Source organism: Brachyhypopomus gauderio, unplaced genomic scaffold, assembly GCF_052324685.1.
Source record: "Brachyhypopomus gauderio isolate BG-103 unplaced genomic scaffold, BGAUD_0.2 sc54, whole genome shotgun sequence".
NCBI classification, from domain to species: domain Eukaryota; kingdom Metazoa; phylum Chordata; class Actinopteri; order Gymnotiformes; family Hypopomidae; genus Brachyhypopomus; species Brachyhypopomus gauderio.
In genome coordinates this window covers 2,343,929-2,361,780 of record NW_027506878.1, presented here as the reverse complement: position 1 = coordinate 2,361,780, position 17,852 = coordinate 2,343,929, and the positions used below count along the sequence as shown (strand labels likewise).

At 45.0% G+C, this 17,852-nt stretch overlaps 1 long non-coding RNA gene across 1 annotated transcript; it reads right to left on the bottom strand.

Moving 5' to 3' along the window:
* Positions 1-170: 170 nt before the first annotated feature.
* LOC143488750 (uncharacterized) lies at positions 171-1,396 on the bottom strand. The gene is made up of 2 exons (XR_013124521.1): positions 1,177-1,396; positions 171-735 (listed from the first exon to the last, which is right to left on the bottom strand). It is a non-coding gene; the product is annotated as an uncharacterized LOC143488750 (long non-coding RNA).
* Between the last annotated feature and the right edge of the window lie 16,456 nt (positions 1,397-17,852).

Sequence of the window (17,852 nt, the reverse complement as noted above, 5' to 3'; positions counted from 1 at the left end):
CCCATCTCCATCAACCCCCACCCATCTCCACCAACCCTACCCATCTCCACCAACCCCACCCATCTCCTGCATCCTCCAAAAAGCTCCACATGGTAATGGTTTGTTGTCCCATAAGTATTCCATAATCTCATAAGACCTGTATGTGTGTTACACCACGCTACCACTCAGTATGATATTTAATTGACATTTATTAGTTCAATGATAAAACACATGTAGAACTTCACATTAAGCGTTAAATATTTATGATGTGGACGTGCCCTTTAATCAATCGAAAAGATCATATGGGAAAAATATTCTACTGTATATAAAAGCAATCATAAAATAATGTATCACATTTTTCCATAATCAATACTTACAACCTCTGACATACATTATGCTTATTTCCATAACCAACACCTATAACCTCATATAAACTATAACCTCATATAAACTCTATAAACTCTATAACCTCATATAAACTCTATAAGCTAATAAGTGTTTATGGATGTTTTACTTCATGGTCTGGCTGGTCCTGTTTCTGCTGAGGCTCAACTCACTGTGCACATGCCAGTCACGTCCAGAGGGGGGCGCCCTCGCTGTAGCAGGCGTGTGTGTTGGGAGAGTAGTGACCCCTCTCTTGGGGTATTTGACAAACTGACACCCAGTGTAAGCGAGTGTCGCACAGTCTATCAAATACTCAAAGAGAAGGGTCTCCATGGCAGCAGGGAGGAGGACGAGGAGGAGGAAGATGTCCAGCTAAAACAGCGAACAAACAGAAGTGTTAGACCCCCTCCACCCTCACGTCTGTGTGGCTGTTCCCCCGCCACACGTGCTGACCCCCCCACCCCACGGCGTCCGGCTGACTCCGGTCTGTGTTTGTACGATGTAGGCAGTTTCAGAGCACACAAAAAGGGGGGGGTCTCCGACAGCCCTTTACAGGAGGTGACCAGACAAACCGCTTAAAATAACATCCTTAAAAATACATCCTTAAAATAACATCCTTAAAATTACATCCTTTACAAGTGACAAAAGCTGTGTGCTGTCCCCTGCTGTGTGCTGTCCCCTGCTGTGTGCTGTCCCCTGCTGTCGACAGCCATTAGAAGGCTGATGTCCTCACAGCAGAGCCATGAGTTACGTCCCTAAAACACTGTTCGAGGGACAGGCTCTCTCTGTCTGCCTCCTGGGACATGTGCTAACCTGCTCCTGCTGTGGGTGTCCAGCCGTGGTGTCCTGCCGCGGTGTCCCGCCGTGATGTCCCCTCGTCGGTGCTGTGTGATGGACGTGTATGCCGAGATGTCCTCTTCTCCAGCTGTGGACTCAGTGTGAGGGACGTCAGGCCTGCTGTGCAGGGTCTGCTGGCATGAGTGTGTGAGTGTGAGTGTGTGTGTGTCGCGGCGCTGATCGTTAATAAGACGCAGAAGGTGAAGAGGAAGTTGAAATAAGGAAGATAAGAGAGAAGCTCAAGAAACCAGGAAATATCTGGAACAGAAATGACAACGCGTTGTGTGTGTGGGTGGGGTGTGTGTGTGTGTGTGTGTGTGTGTGTGTGTGTGTGTGTGTGTGTGTGTGTGTGTGTTGGGGGTGTGTGTGTGTGTGTGTGTTGGGGGGGTGTCTGTGCATTAGTGTGTGTACGTGTTGCTTGTGTCAGGGCTGTTGTGAAATGCTTAAAAAAGTTTGTCTTGAGTTTGCAAAAGTAGCCACAATCTCTCCCGCCTAACACAGACTTCAAAAAATGGGTGTGTTTGTGTTTGTGTGCACGTTTGCAGGAAAAAGAATGGCCTGTATTTCTCAACAAATAACTCCTAGGAGTGTAACGTATTTATACTCTGATAACATAAAGACATCTTATTTACAAACACACACATACAGGCACATTTCACAGTACTATATTTTTACTGAATAAATATAATTAACCACTTTCTACATCTGAACACAGGGGACCCGAGGATTGACCTGTTATTGTTGTGCTTTTGTTTGTTTGCTTAGAGCTTTCTTTATCTGTGTATGTGTGTGTTTACATCTGTTTCTTTAGCTGTGTGTGTGTGTGTGTGTTTACAACTGTTTCTTTAGCTGTGTGTGTTTAGAACTCTTACTTTAGTTGTGTGTGTGGGTGTGTGTTTAGAACAGTTTCTTTAGCTGTGTTTGTATATGTGTTTAGAACTTTCTTTGGTTGTGTGTGTGTGTGTGTGTGTGTGTGTGTGTGTGTGTTTATAAGTGTTTCTTTTGCTGTGTGTGTGTGTGTGTGTGTGTGTGTTTAGAAGTGTTTTTTGGCTGTGTGTGTGTGTGTGTGTGTGTTTAGAAGTGTTTTTTGGCTGTGTGTGTGTGTGTGTCGAGTTGCCTCTCTGGCTGAATCTGTGTGTGTCTTGGAAGATGAACTAACACCAACATAACTCAACATAACTCTTACACAAAAGTGTCTTCACTACACAAGATGTCATTAGCTAAACAAGCTCGTTAAACGATGACCGTTATCTGAACACATGTCCACTGCACACAGGCTATGAATCCTGGAGTGTTGTGAGGGTGCTTGTGCTGGAGGAGGAAGAGATGGGGGGGGGACGACGACTGTGTGTGATGCTGGATTATTTCCAGGAATATTACTGTGTGTGATGCTGGATTATTTCCAGGAATATTACTGTGTGTGATGCTGGATTATTTCCAGGAATATTACTGTGTGTGATGCTGGATTATTTCCAGGAATATTACTGTATCTTATGCTGGATTATTTCCAGGAATATTACTGTGTGTGATGCTGGATTATTTCCAGGAATATTACTGTATCTTATGCTGGATTATTTCCAGCCCTGTCATGAGTGGACACCCCACACTCCCCAGTCCAGCTGAGCAGAACCAGTAAAGGCTGCTGCTCTTCCGTGGGGTCAAAGGAAACAGCAGGTCCTACGGTGTGGCCGCAGGGCCAAACTGACAAGAGCGTGTAAACCCACAGCACCAACAACAGCAGCTGAACCGCTGCAGGGCGCCAATCCCACACCAGCAGCTACGTGTGACAGAACCAGCAACTTTCTTCAGTTCACACTCTGTGTGTGTGTGTGTGTGTGTGTGTGTGTGTGTGTGTGTGTGTGTGTGTGTGTGTGTGTGTGTGTGTATGTGTGTGTGTGTGTGTATGTGTGTGCGTGCGTGCTTGTGTGTGTGAAAGGGAGAATTCAGTTGAACCATACACTTCATCAGTAAAGTACACAGGAGCTGTTTGCCCTGTTAGCCTACAACGATAATCAAACACTAGAGGACAAATTAATGTGGGTCAATGAGACTAAAACAAACAGAAGGAACAGAATATCAAGAACATTATTCTTTATATATATACTTTTTTGGTGAGCCCCTAATTAATTCAGAATAATAATGTGGTGACAGAGATAGATAGATATGTAGATAGAGAGAGAGAGAGAGAGAGAGAGAGAGAGACAGTGTCACCATGACCACTGTTCTAACATTTTACAGATCCTTATCAGCACTTACATATCACACACACAAGCCTGTGTGCACATCCTCTCTCTCTCTCTCTCTCTCTCTCTCTCTCTCTCTCTCTCTCCCTCTCTCTGTCTTTCACTCTCTCCAGTACTCTCTCTCTCTCTCCCTTTCTCCATCTCCTTCTCTCTTTCTCTCTCTCTCCCTCTCTCTCTTGCTGTCTCTCCAACACTATCCCTGTCTCTCTTTCACACACACTCACACATATATATTTAGTTAAAATTATATAATTAATATAAATATTTTGGTATTATTGCTTTATATTCAAAACACAAATCACTTGATGTTTTTATTTTGATGCATTTAACAGTTTTAATACGGACAGTGTCAGTTTCTCTCTGTCTCTGATTGGCCTTTGACTGACACACAGGTTTTGTCATGTTTGTAAGTGACCATTTACCATGACTGATTTGTGTGTATATGTGTGTGTGTGTGTGTGTGTGTGCGTGTGTGTGTGTGTGTGTATGTATGTTGTGTGTGTATATCTGTGTGTGTGTCTGTGCCCCTGTGTGTGTGTGCCTGTGTGTGTCTGTGTGCTGGTGTGTGTGCATGTGTGTGTGTGTGTGTCTGTGTGTGTGGGTGTGTGTATGTATGTTGTGTGTGTGTGTATCTGTGTGTGTGTCTGTGCCCCTGTGTGTGTGCCTGTGTGTGTCTGTGTACTGGTGTGTGTGTGTGTGTGTGTGTGTGTGGGGGGATGTGTGCTGGTGTGTGTGTGTGTGTGTGTGTTTGTGTGTGTGTGTGTGTGTGTGTGTGTGTGTTCAGTGATCAGATAACATGTAAGTTCACTTGCCATTTCACCACTTGCTAATCTCACTGTCTGTGCTGCTCAACAGGGAAGTGGTGTTCTTCTCTTCTTCAGCGTGTCTTCTGAAGAGGAAGTTAGCTTGCTGTCACAACCACTGGCTCTTACCTCAGATGAACGGTTAATTTTCACCACCAAGCCTAAAAAAAACCCAAACCAAACATCCAAAACTTAGCCTGACGTTACACCGTCTGCATGTCCCCTGACCCAGAAGTGTCCTGTGGATGTAGGAGCAGATAGTGCCCCAGGCAGCCTGTGGAGACACCACCAGGGGAGAGGAGGGATCTCCTCATCCTGCAGAAACGCTAGAACAGCGCCCCCTCCTGGGAACTCTCCATACAGCTTCACTGCCCCTCTCAGCGTGCTTGCAGTTTCAATTACAGCTACAACTTCATTACAGTCAAAACGTGCACCAGTGATACACAGGGGTGGTAGCAGTGGGCACTGTGTCCTGTGGTATATTGTTTTTATGATGTGTCCTGTGGTGTTTTGTGTTTAGATAACGTGTCCTGTGGCATGTTGAGTTTAGATGACGTGTCCTATAGTGTATTGATAAGATGACATGTCCTATAGTGTATTGATTAGATGATGTGTCCTATAGTGTATTGATCAGATGACGTGTCCTATAGTGTATTGATTAGATGACGTGTCCTATAGTGTATTGATTAGATGACGTGTCCTATAGTGTATTGATTAGATGATGTGTCCTATAGTGTATTGATTAGGTGGTGTGACGTATTGTGTTTAGTCATGCTATGGTGTTTTGTGTTGTGAGAGGTACATTTGCCCATAAATGCAGCAGATCTCTACAAGATCTCTGATGTCCAGAGCTGCAGGTCTAATCTTCTCACCACCAGCCAGCGTTTGAACAGGACAATGGAGGTTACAGGTTGTTTCCTCAGGCTGTGTGCTCCGGCTGGCCCTGGGTCACCCAACGCAGGTCACCATGTTGGCCCTGAGGCTGCTGCCCCTGGCACCGATGAACTCTGACCTGTAAGAGTCCGCTTGACCCACAGTGGTGTATAGCAGATCTGAGCTCTGTAGCTTAGCCTCCTCTGAACCCAGACCGGAGGGCAGCTTTAGACTGATCTCAGATCAGCTTTAGACTAATCAGAGGCCAGTTTTAGAGTGGTCACAAGACAACTTTAGACTGATCTCAGGTCAGTTTTTTGTGAGCCTGCTATTTTATCACACTTCCCGTTTCTGAGTAGCTCTTCCTGTGTATTCAGAGCTGTTGAAAGTTAAACCTGAAACACACAGAGAGAACAGCAACCTGGTTATTTGAGTTACATGGCAAGTTGAGCATAGACTTCATTAATAGCAATAAACACATTAACACATCAAACACTACCAACTACAGACTTGTATAACAACATACCCTAAGAACTACAGTCTGTTATAAATACAATACACCCTAACAACTTCAGTCTATGATATATACAATATAGCACTAACAACTACAGCTTATCATACATCACATATTGAAAGCTGGAATTAAAACCAAGCTGACACAAGCCGAGTTGTTTTTGATAATGTTGTGTTGCCCCTTTTGTCCTGTAGGGGGCAGCATTCTTCAGCATGTGTAGTTGTTATTGTCCGTTCCGTTATTTAGAGTGAGCGAGATGATTATCCATGTTGTACGACAGCAATCTTACTACTGGACTAATGGCCAAAGATACATGTTACAATGAAAAATCCCACCTTGTGTGAGAGTGTGTATGAGTGTATGTGTGTATATGAGTGTGTGCATGAGTGTGTGTCAGTGTGTATGAGTGTGTGTGTATGTGTGTGTGAGTGTGTGCATGAGTGTATGTGTGTGTGTGTGTGAGTGAGTGTGTGTGTGTGTGTGTATATGAGTGTATGAGTGTGTGTGTGTGTGTGTGTGTGTGTGTGTGTGTGTGTGTGTGTGCGCATTCTCTGTACTATTGTCCAATCTCCATTTGTTAGCAGGGTGTCTGTCCACTGTCTGATGAGAGATTTTGCATACTACATCTTTGCATACTACTCACACAATGCTTGCTTTCCATAAAAAGTCCATATATTACATATTTATGAATGCATTACATATTTATGAATCATTTTGATTGCTTTGGCCAATGGAACACTGACATTGATCAGTGATTGATCATATTGATTCATATTGATTCGTATTGCATTTTGCTTTTGTGAACCTCCTGGATCTGAAATAAGTTCGTAAATGGTAACTGAACAAGTGTGTGATTTTCTGTTTCCTGTTTCCTGGTCTTGGTGTATGGTGGGATTCTGAAGGAAGCCTGTTGTTCTCACCCATGTAATATTAAAGTCAAAGTTCTGAATGTTTTAGGAGCACTTCTTCACGATCGTGTGACTGATGCTTGTAGATCCAGCTCCATGTATATGGAGGCGTTATCACGACACACTTTTGCTCTGTGTGTACTGTGGTTGAGTTATTACGTAGTTTCGTGCAGAGAAAGAAGGGAGCTGAAGAAGTGCGGGAAGAAAGCGTCACCAGAAGAGAGAGCGGGCATCGACTTCCTGCTAATAGACCTGAAGGGGAAGATTGCGGAGAGCTGAAAATCACAGAACACAACGCCGAAGGAAGGAAAATGCGAGAACAGCTTTCTAGAGCCCTTCAGATTTGAGAAATGACTCGTCACAAAGGAGAAGAGTGGGTCACTAATGGTGGGTCACTAAGCGGGTGTTAGAAGACCACCTGAAAACAACTCACACAGACAGCCAAAGGGTTGAACAGCGGGAGATACCATCAGACATGCCACCCATTCCTCAACCGAAATACCAACTTGATCTACACGTCTTGTTCCGTGACCTTGCCAACGCCTTTGGATCCATGCCCCACTCTCTCACCTGGACAGCCTTTGGAGTTTTCCACATCCCAAATACCATCACAAATCTGGTGAAGACCTACTTCCAAGATCATCGTGGCAATCCATGGAAGTGGGAATAATGTCTGGCTGTACCATCTCCCCTCTAGCCTTCACCATGGCCATGGAGGTGATCATTAGAGCCTCCAAGTGGGTTGTGGGAGGACAATGTCCATTCGTGCATTCATGGATGATTTGATCACCATGACCTCAACTGTGGCATGTACAAAACACCTGCTGGGAAAACGTCAGGTCAACATTGACTGGGCTCGGATGAAGTTTAAACCCAGTAAATCCAGAAGCATATCCATCATCAAAGGAAAACTTGTGGACCAGAGGTTTCACATTAAGGAGACACCCATTCTGCTGGTATCAGAACTGCCTGTGAAGAATCTGGGACGCTAGTACAATGCCAGCCTCAAAGACGCTGACCAGGCTGACCAGCTGAGAAAAGAAACCATCAAAGGCCTGGCCAGCATAAATAAAACCTTGCTTCCTGGGAAACTAAAAGTGTGGTGCCTACAGCTTGGCCTGCTGCCCCACCTGATGTGGCCCCTGACGGTATATGAGATCCCCATGACCAAAGTTGAGAAGCTGGAGGGGACAGTCAGAAGTGGCTTGGCCTCCCACTTATTTGGACATGGTGACCTGCATTTGCCCATCTCTAGTTTGTGAACAAAATTAAAGAGGGCATGTCCAGGTAAAAGAGGGCATGTCCAGGTAAAAGAGGACATGTCCAGGTAAAAGAGGACATGTCCAGGTAAAAGAGGGCATGTCCAGGTAAAAGAGGACATGTTCAGGTAAAAGAGGGCATGTCCAGGTAAAAGAGGACATGTCCAGGTAAAAGAGGGGTGTTCTAGATGGGGTGTTCTGGGGGTGTTCTAGAGGCGGGAGTTATAGAGGGGGGTGTTCTGGAGGGGGTGTTCTAGAGAGGGGTGTTCTGGAGAAGGTTTTCTGGGGGTGTTCTAGAGGGGGGTGTTCTGGAGGGGTGTTATAGAGGGGGGTGTTCTAGAGGGGGTGTTCCGGGGGGGTGTTTTGGAGAAGGTTTTCTGGGGGTGTTCTAGAGGGGGAAGTTATAGAGGGGGCTGTTCTAGAGGGGGTGTTCTGGGGGGGGGGTGTTCTTGGGGCACAACAGACACTCAAATGCAGTAGGAGCCAGAACTCAATCACATCTCATTTCATTAACATTGCCATAGTGCGTATTGACTACCATGAACCCCAGAGACACGTTCACATGGTCTATTTTTAATATGTTACCATAGTGATGGACTTGAAGGTGGCAGCTTTGAGTGTGATGACACGGGAAATTACAAAAGAGAGGAGGAATGAAGAAAGAGAAAGAAAGAGAGGGAGAGAGAGATGTTGGGAGAGAGAGGGGGAGAGAGAGAAAGTGAGAGAGAGGTAAATGAACACAGTAATAAAGACATCTTTGCGAAAACTGTTAGCAAACCCTGTAAAGTTTGGAAACTGTGGTGATGTATCATCCTGTGACGTCACTCGTGAGGTAAGACACCAAACGCTGACTCACTATGTTAATACTGCTGATTAACAACACATATTATCATTAACACACTGTATATTCATTCAATTATTTCCCTGGCAGAAAGAGCCTGGCAGAAAGAGTGAGATAGAGGGTGTGAAAGTATGAGAGAGAGGGTGAGAAAGAGTGAAATAGATGGTGTAAAAGTGTGAGAGAGAGGTGAGAAAGAGAAAGAGAGAGACTGAAAGAAAGGCAGTAAGAATTTCATCAAATAGAATCATATATTCCTTATAGAGAGAGAGGGAGAGAGAGGGAGAGAGAGAGAGAGAGAGAGGGAGGGAGAGAGGGAGAGAGAGAGAGGGAGAGAGGGAGAGCGAGGGGGAGAGAGAGAGAGAGAGGGAGAGAGAGAGGGGGAGAGAGGGGAGAGAGAGGGAGAGAGGGGAGAGAGAGAGAGGGAGAGAGGGAGAGAGAGAGAGAGAGAAGATTCCAGAGATTAGAGGCAGACAGTTGCTGAGGCAACGTAGAGAAATGTAGACTTGTTCCCAATAAATTCCCAATAAATTACATCTGGTATCCAGTTTACAATAGACGTGAGTGTGAACCTGTTTAGCCCAGATCACTGCACTCTAAAACTCATCAAAACACTTTACTGTCACTTCATTACTTCATTACAGATATTAGAAACGCAGATATTAGAAACACAGATATTAGAAACACAGATATTAGAAGGCAGGCCTCACAGCAGGATAGCAATACAACAAACAAATCGATAAACTTTTCATTACTGAGATTTAAATCTTATTTTTTTGTCAATACTATGTACATCCTTCTTTATTTTGCTGACAGACTCAGGGGTCCTCGGGGGTCCTTGGAGCTGCGCACACACACACACACACACACACACACACACACACACACACACACACACACACACACATGTCTGTTTTGGCACTGGGCTGTGGATTATTATGCTGGAATATTTCTCTTCTGCTGTGCATCAGGAGACAGGGACTCCACGGTGAGCCAGTATTTTCTATCAGGCAGGCATGGTGTCCTGTATAAATGTCCCCCCACTGGACCATCAGGACTGTGTCTTCACTGGCCTGGCTGTGTTTACGCTACACATGCTGAACTGCGTTGGAGCCAAACACATTTATTTTGGTCTCATCTGACCAAAGAACGTGCTTCCAGCATTCATCAGGATTCTTACCACGTTCATGTGTCTTACGAGCGAGGGTCCACAGACCATAGAGGTCGTAGAGGTCACAGAGGTTGACTTTATGTGATGTTCTTCAGACATGTGAGCCAGTCTGAGCTGTCACAGAAACTCAGATTTTCATTGATAGCCCCTGTGCCAAGCAGGAAATATGAACTGACGTTGGGCTGTGTGTTGGGATGTCTGGACTCCTGAGAGCTTTCTTGGATGTGTTTTGGGCCCATCTGTATGATTTATTGATATGAAACAGCTTACTGGGTTGTGTGGGTGTAATGTTAGTTTCTGGCCTTTTCCCCAAGCACAATAATTTGGCTGTGATCACATGGAGGAATTAGTGGTTTCACAGAAAATGCCCTGAGGGAACAGGTCTGAATATGTTATTACATAATGTACTGTACTGCTGAGGTGAGCAACACCCGTATCTTCCCAGTGTAACTGTATAGACCCAGATGTTGACAGGGCTCAGACTGGCCTTTACTGTGTTGGGTGACTGCACAGTCCTGGTTCTGTCTGTGGGGGAAATGGTGGTGGTTAACACATGACAACTTGTTTTGATATATTTTTCAGCTCTGGTGGAAGTCTGTACAAGACACAGAGAAATATGTTTTGTCTGAGGAAACTGCTGTTTTACTTTTAGCCAAATAGAAAATTGTCCAGGTATTCGTGTGTCTGTATAGGTGTGTAATGTGGGCAGTCATGGCCTAGTGGTAGTGAACTGGTCTTGTGACCGGAGGGTCATGGGTTCGATTCCCAGACAGGCCATGACTGAGGTGCCCTTGAGCAAGGCACCTAACCCCAACTGCTCCCCGGGCGCCAGGCTAGGGCTGCCCACCGCTCTGGGCACGTGTGATCCACAGCCCCCTCGTAATCACTAGTGTGTGTGTGTGTTCTAACTGCACAGATGGGTTAAAAGCGGAGGACAAATTTCGATTGCGGTGCAAAAAATCACAATTGACAAAATATGGCAAATTTTAATGTTGATTTATATCGTACTGTTATTCCCCTTGAGTCTCTGCGCTGGCGGAGTCTCTGTCTTTGTGGAGTCTCTGTCCTGATGGAGTCTCTAGGAGTCTCTAGTAGCAATAGGGGCTGTAACGGTCTAACTGCCTTACAGAGGGGCTGTAACGGTCTTTAACTGCCTTACAGAGGGGCTGTAACAGTCTTTAACTGCCTTACAGAGGGGCTGTAACAGTCTTTAACTGCCTTACAGGAGGGGCTGTTAGGTCTAACTGCATTACAGAGGGGCTGTAACTGTCAGGGCTGGGTCCAGGACCATCCCTCCTGTCGCCACTGGAGGGAACCCACAAGCAAATACTCGTGGGAGACACAATCAGTGGTGAGGACCTGCAGCTGTGCCTTCCCCTATTTAATGGGCACGGTTGCAGTGCCTCACTGCTGAGTTGTTTGTTGCCTCTCGCTCTTGCAGCCAGCCCTACTCCCGGTTATTGAGTAGTCGTCTCTCTTTCTCTCTCTCTCTCTCTCTCTCTCTCTCTCTCTCTCTCTCTCTCTCTCTCTCTCTCTCACTCCCTCCCTCCCTCCCTCCCTCCTGTTTTTCGAGGTCTCTTCTCCTGCGCCCTTACTGGCCTTTCTCAAGTTTTCCCCAAGCTGTTCCTTCTCTATGCTCTATACCCTTATCCTATACTCTATACCCTTATCCTATACTCTATACCCTTATCCTATACTCTATACCCTTATCCTATACTCTATACCCTTCCCTGGCTTGTATTTATTTTGTTCGTTTGTGCTCCCCTTTTGTCACGACATGTCGAGTGGTTTCCTCCGTGTTTTTTTTGTTCTCGTTTTCTGAGGTTTTACTCAGTTTTCTTTTTCCGTGTTTCCCGCTTAGTGGCGGAGGTCTCAGTTTGTCGTGTTTTCTTTTGGGCTTTGCCCCTGGGTTCATCTCCTACAAAAACCCCGCGAGTCCCCTGTTCCCTGGGGGTTCACATTACAGAAACGGTCTCTAGCTGCATTACAGAGGGGCTGTTAGGTCTAGCTGCATTACAGAGGGGCTGTAACGGTCTCTAGCTGCATTACAGAGGGGCTGTAACGGTCTCTAGCTGCATTACAGAGGGGCTGTAACGGTCTCTAGCTGCATTACAGAGGGGCTGTAACGGTCTCTAGCTGCATTACAGAGGGGCTGTAACGGTCTCTAGCTGCATTACAGAGGGGCTGTAACGGTCTCTAGCTGCATTACAGAGGGGCTGTAACGGTCTCTAGCTGCATTACAGAGGGGCTGCTAGGTCTAACTGCATTACAGAGGGGCTGTAACGGTCTCTAGCTGCATTACAGAGGGGCTGCTAGGTCTGTGATTGGTGTGTTGCTCGTAGAGGGCATGTGCATACGTTTGCCCAGCCTATACGAGCACACTTCACTTCTCTGCATTTCATAGCTTGTAAAAAGGATACAGTCACTCACTAGTCCAGTCGTAACCACATGTCTGAATGAGTGGGTCACTTGTCTGTCAGGCTGAGAACCTTTGGGTATTTGAGGTCATCAATCAGAAGCAGATGGGATAATTTCTTTCTATTGGGGGGGGGGGGGGGGTCAGGCCATGGTTTCTGTTCTGGCACACTGTGTGATTTTAGAGGGTCATTACGATTTTGTGCTTGGAACTTCTGGACCGTCACACTCATCTCCACCAGCTGTTCTGTGTCGTGTGCTATCCGCAGGGCCTAGAGTTGCTAACCACCCAGGTGAGTAACTTTCCGTCACTCATTTCAGAATGAGTAATATGAGACTCTGAGGAATTATTTATCTTTTCATCATCAGTATGCCATGCCAGATGCTAACACAGTGACACAGTGATTGTGGGTGTAGGTGGGGTGTAGTGAGGCTGTAGGTGGGGTGTAGAGAGGGATTACTGAGGGTGTAGTGATAAACCAAAGCTGACTGTAAACGAGAAAGGCACGCCAATAGAATGCCTGTTACACATGTGGAAACCACGGCAACACTTCACAACGACCTGACGACACAGATGAGAGCCGCAGGTTTAAACAGGGAGATGGACCGGAGACTGCAGTCAACAACCATGAGAGGAGGAGGTGAGATTTGGCGTCTGAGGGAGGACTGTCTGCTCCAGAGGGGTGGAGGTGTGACCTCAGGAGAGATGGTTGACATCAGAAACTCACCTTTCTGCTGCAGTGCAGTTAAAGGGAAGGGTCTCCTCCTGGAGGGTTTGAGGGTGTGTTTGTGTGTTTGAGGGTGTGTTTGTGTGTTTGAGGGTGTGTTTGTGTGTTTGTGTGTGTGTTTGTGTGTGTGTTTGAGGGTTTGCGTGTGTGTTTGAAGGTGCGTGTTTGAGGGTTTGAAGGTGCGTGTTTGAGGGTTTGCGTGTGTGTTTGTGTGTTTGAGGGTGTGTGTTTTTGAGGGTTTGCGTGTGTGTGTTTGAGGGTGTGTGTGTGTGTTTGAGGGTGCGTGTGTGTTTGTGTGTTTGCGTGTGTGTGTTTGAGGGTGCGTGTGTGTTTGAGGGTGCGTGTGGTTGAGGGTTTGCGTGTGTGTGTTTGAGGGTGCGTGTGTGTGTTTGTGTGTTTGCGTGTGTGTGTTTGAGGGTGTATGTCTCTCCTCAAGCTCCTCCTGTTCCTCCCTCAGTTCCTAATGTTGGAAACCCCTTCAAACATCCCAGCGTCGGTGTAACATGTTGATAGAAGTTCAGTCAGGAGTTTGTGTACTGAATTTTTGCAGATCCACGGTTTTGTGTATTCAGAACAGCCGAGTGCCATGCAGCAGAGTCAGTGTGGGACTCCACAGTCTCTAATACCACTGCAGCCTTTCAACACTCTCTCTGATTTATTTGGTTTGTGATACTGTCTGACATTTTCTCTTACTGAACCAGTGATGTCTGCTGCTAACGGTGAGGCCATGGTGATATAATGTAGTAGTTTTTCTGAAAATATTTGACTCATGAGCTGAATTTTACAAGCTGAATTTTACCATGCTGGACATTGACATGTTGGACATTGACATGCTGGACATTGACATGCTGGACATTGGCAGGATGGACATTGACAGGCTGCACTAGCTGATCTGAACTAAATATTTCTTTTTTAATGAATTCATTGGATTTGACTGAAATATTTCATTAGTTTTTTGTGTCTACAGTTTCTCAACATTTCAGGACGTCATCTAGCCATGATTCATCCTCCACTGGCCACTGAAAACATGGGAACTGTTTAAAGTGTTTTAAAGACACTATGATCATTATGGGATAGATACGCCTGAATCAGAATATGAATTTATGGCCAAGTACATCTGCTCATACAGTACAGTAAAGAATTTTTCCTAAATTGACAGTGGCTCAAATTACATAGTACACAGCATGTAGTACACAGCAGCCAGTAGAACTTATACTTGTGTAGCAATATAAACATCAATTTGTGAATGACACACACACACACACACACACACACACACTGTTGAAGGGAAGAGTGCAGCTTGTGTGGGAGGTCACACTGCTGTAAAAGAATGTAAAACAAAACAGAATAAATGTGATCAGGACACATGGGGGTGGATTTTACATACAGAACCGTCAGCTGGTGATGTGCTGAGGGTGTGATGAGAGGTAGAAGGAGAGACAGAGGGGAGAGACAGAGGAGAGACAGAGGAGAGATAGAGAAGGGACTGACAGGAGAGACAGAGGAGAGATAGAGAGGGGACTGACAGGAGAGACAGAGGAGAGACAGAGAAGAGACACGGGGAGACAGAGAGAGGAGACAGAGAAGAGACAGAGGAGAGAGACAGAGGAGAGAGACAGAGAAGAGACAGAGGAGAGAGACAGAGTGGAGACAGAGAGGAGACAGAGGAGAGAGACAGAGGGGACTGACAGGAGAGACAGAGAGAGACAGAGGAGAGAGACAGAGGAGAGGGACAGAGGGGAGAGACAGAGGAGAGACAGAGAAGAGACACAGAGAGACAGAGGGGAGACACAGAGAGGAGACAGAGAAGAGACAGAGGAGAGAGACAGAGGAGAGAGACAGAGAAGAGACAGAGTGGAGACAGAGAGGAGACAGAGGAGAGAGACAGAGGGGACTGACAGGAGAGACAGAGAGAGACAGAGGAGAGGGACAGAGGGGAGAGACAAAGGAGAGACAGAGGGGAGACAGAGATATGATACTGGTATTATGACACTGGTATTATGATACTGGTATTCTGACACTGGTATTATGACATTGCCAGGGCCGGAGTGGGCCCCTTTTTCAGCCCGGGAGTTTCATGCCCAAATCCAGCCCAAATCGGCCCAAACTAGAGATTGACATGAACCGGCCCATCGGGAATCCTCCCAAATCTCCCCATTAGCCACTCCGGCTCTGGACACTGGTATTATGACGCTGGTATTAAATATGATGCTGGTATTATGACGCTGGTATTAAATATGATGCTGGTATTATGGATATGACGCTAACCCTAGTTTTGGGACCCTTAAATGATTTGGTCTGGGAGAGAAAATATCTAAAATGGATTCAATTCTTATATACAGAGCCCACAGCTAGAGTTGTAACAAATAACCAGTTGTCAAGACCTATAAACCTTTAGATCAACCCGACAGGCCCACTGCTCCCCTTCTGTTCTGGTTTGCTACTGAGCCTCTTGCTATGACAATACGCAAATCCCCTGATTTCACTGGTATTCACATCGCAGGGATAGAGCACCGCCTGTCTTTATTTACAGATGATGTTTTGTTTTTAATTTAATTCAGAGAAATCTGTTCATGCAGTTGATCAAACTCTGAAGATAATTGTTGAATTCTCAGGATACAAAGTTAAGCAAGAGAAAAGCTCTTTGCTTCTACTGAATAAAAATAACCCTCTAATACAGACAAAATTCACATGTACCTATGAAGGTTTTACTTACCTGGGAATTAAAATTAATCCGGATATAAAAAAGATGGTTTCTATTAATTATGATCTTTAGTACAAAAAGTACTCCTTTCGATGACGGGCCGCATTAGTATTATTAAAATGTCCATTCTCTCAAAGTTCTTGAACACCTTCAGTCTGTTCCATTACATATATCAGCCTCCTCCTTCTCCGCCCTAAATAAAACTTTAAAAACAGTAAATAAATAAAGTAAATAAAACAGGTCAGGTCAGGTCAGGTCAGCTCAGCTCAGGTCAGATCAGCTCATCTCAGGTCAGGTCAGGTCAGCTCATCTCAGGTCAGGTCAGCTCAGCTCAGGTCAGCTCTGTGTTGCTACCTGTTACTTTTCCACCATTGGTACTCATTGACAACAATACATTAAACCTACCTTTAACGTCATATCTTTACTCTGCTGGAATTAAACAATTGCTAAAAGACACAAACAACCCTTTCCTCAAAAACACCATTTCAGTCTGGCACCAGTCACACTTGAGCAAGGTATCTGAGATCTCCTGCCTGTCACCTATTTGGGGAAATAATACATTTAAACCAGGAAGAGCAGACATGGGATTTAGGATCTGGCTGAATAAAGGCCTGAATACAATTGGGGATCTATATAGTGAGGTAGTGTTGATGTCTTTTGAGCAATTGGTAAATAAGTACAGTTTACCCAACAAAACATTTTCTTCAAGTACTTACAGATTAGAAGTTTTGTCACTAGCATACTACATGGCCGTTCACCATCATCACAGTAGAGGTCTGCTTTTTAAATTCTATAACATGTTCCTTCTAGCCTCAAGAGAGAGCAGTTCCTCATGGAGAAATGATTTACAAACACACATTATTATTATTATTAAACCTTTATTTTACCAGGCAAGACATTAAGAACAAGTTCTTGTTTACAATGGCGGCCTGGCAATTGGCACATCTCAGGTGAGGAACATCTCATATTTGGTGGCACAAACACAAACTATTGATTCAGACTGTTAAAGTACAAATAGTAGAACTTAGTTATTTAGAACTTATATTACTCCTGTAAAACTTCAGACAAAAGTACTGTCCACCGTCGTGTGTGGCAATGTACACAACTTCAGATTTATTGTGTAGGAGGTTACTACGTTTATTTCTCGTTTGATTCACTGCAATATGCCATTGGACTGCAAACTCTGTTTGTTACACATGTATTTTCCTACTGGCTTTGAAGGGACTGCAAAAGGAGGAGGCTTGTCAAATTTTACCTGTTGCAGGCCAAACATGTGATTGCGCTGAAAATTGTTGTGTTAGCCATGTGCGTGTTCCATTCCTCCTCAAGTTGTGTAAACCCTCCCCTTCGTTCTCGTGTGCAGGTGTTTCGTGTTTCGTCTTGGGTACCTAATGTTTCGTCTTGGGTACCTAATGTTTAGTCTTGGGTACCTAGTGTTTAGTCTTGGGTACCTAATGTTAATCTTGGGTACCTAATGTTTAGTCTTGTGTACCTAATGTTTAGTCTTGTGTACCTAGTGTTTAGTCTTGGGTACCTGATGTTTAGTCTTGGGTACATAGGGTTTAGTCTTGGGTACCTAGGGTTTAGTCTTGGGTACCTGATGTTTAGTCTTGGGTACCTAGGGTTTAGTCTTGGGTACCTAGGGTTTAGTTTTGGGTACCTGATGTTTAGTCTTGTGTACCTGATGTTTAGTCTTGTGTACCTAATGTTTAGTCTTGTGTACCTAGTGTTTAGTCTTGGGTACCTGATGTTTAGTCTTGGGTACCTGATGTTTAGTCTTGGGTACCTAATGTTTAGTCTTGTGTACCTAATGTTTAGTCTTGTGTACCTAGTGTTTAGTCTTGGGTACCTGATGTTTAGTCTTGGGTACCTGATGTTTAGTCTTGGGTACCTGATGTTTAGTCTTGGGTACCTAGTGTTTAGTCTTGGGTACCTAGTGTTTAGTCTTGGGTACCTGATGTTTAGTCTTGGGTACCTAGTGTTTAGTCTTGGGTACCTAGTGTTTAGTCTTGGGTACCTGGTGTTTAGTCTTGGGTACCTGGTGTTTAGTCTTGGGTACCTAATGTTTAGTCTTGGGTACCTAGTGTTTAGTCTTGGGTACCTGATGTTTAGTCTTGGGTACCTGATGTTTAGTCTTGGGTACCTAATGTTTAGTCTTGTGTACCTAATGTTTAGTCTTGGGTACCTAATGTTTAG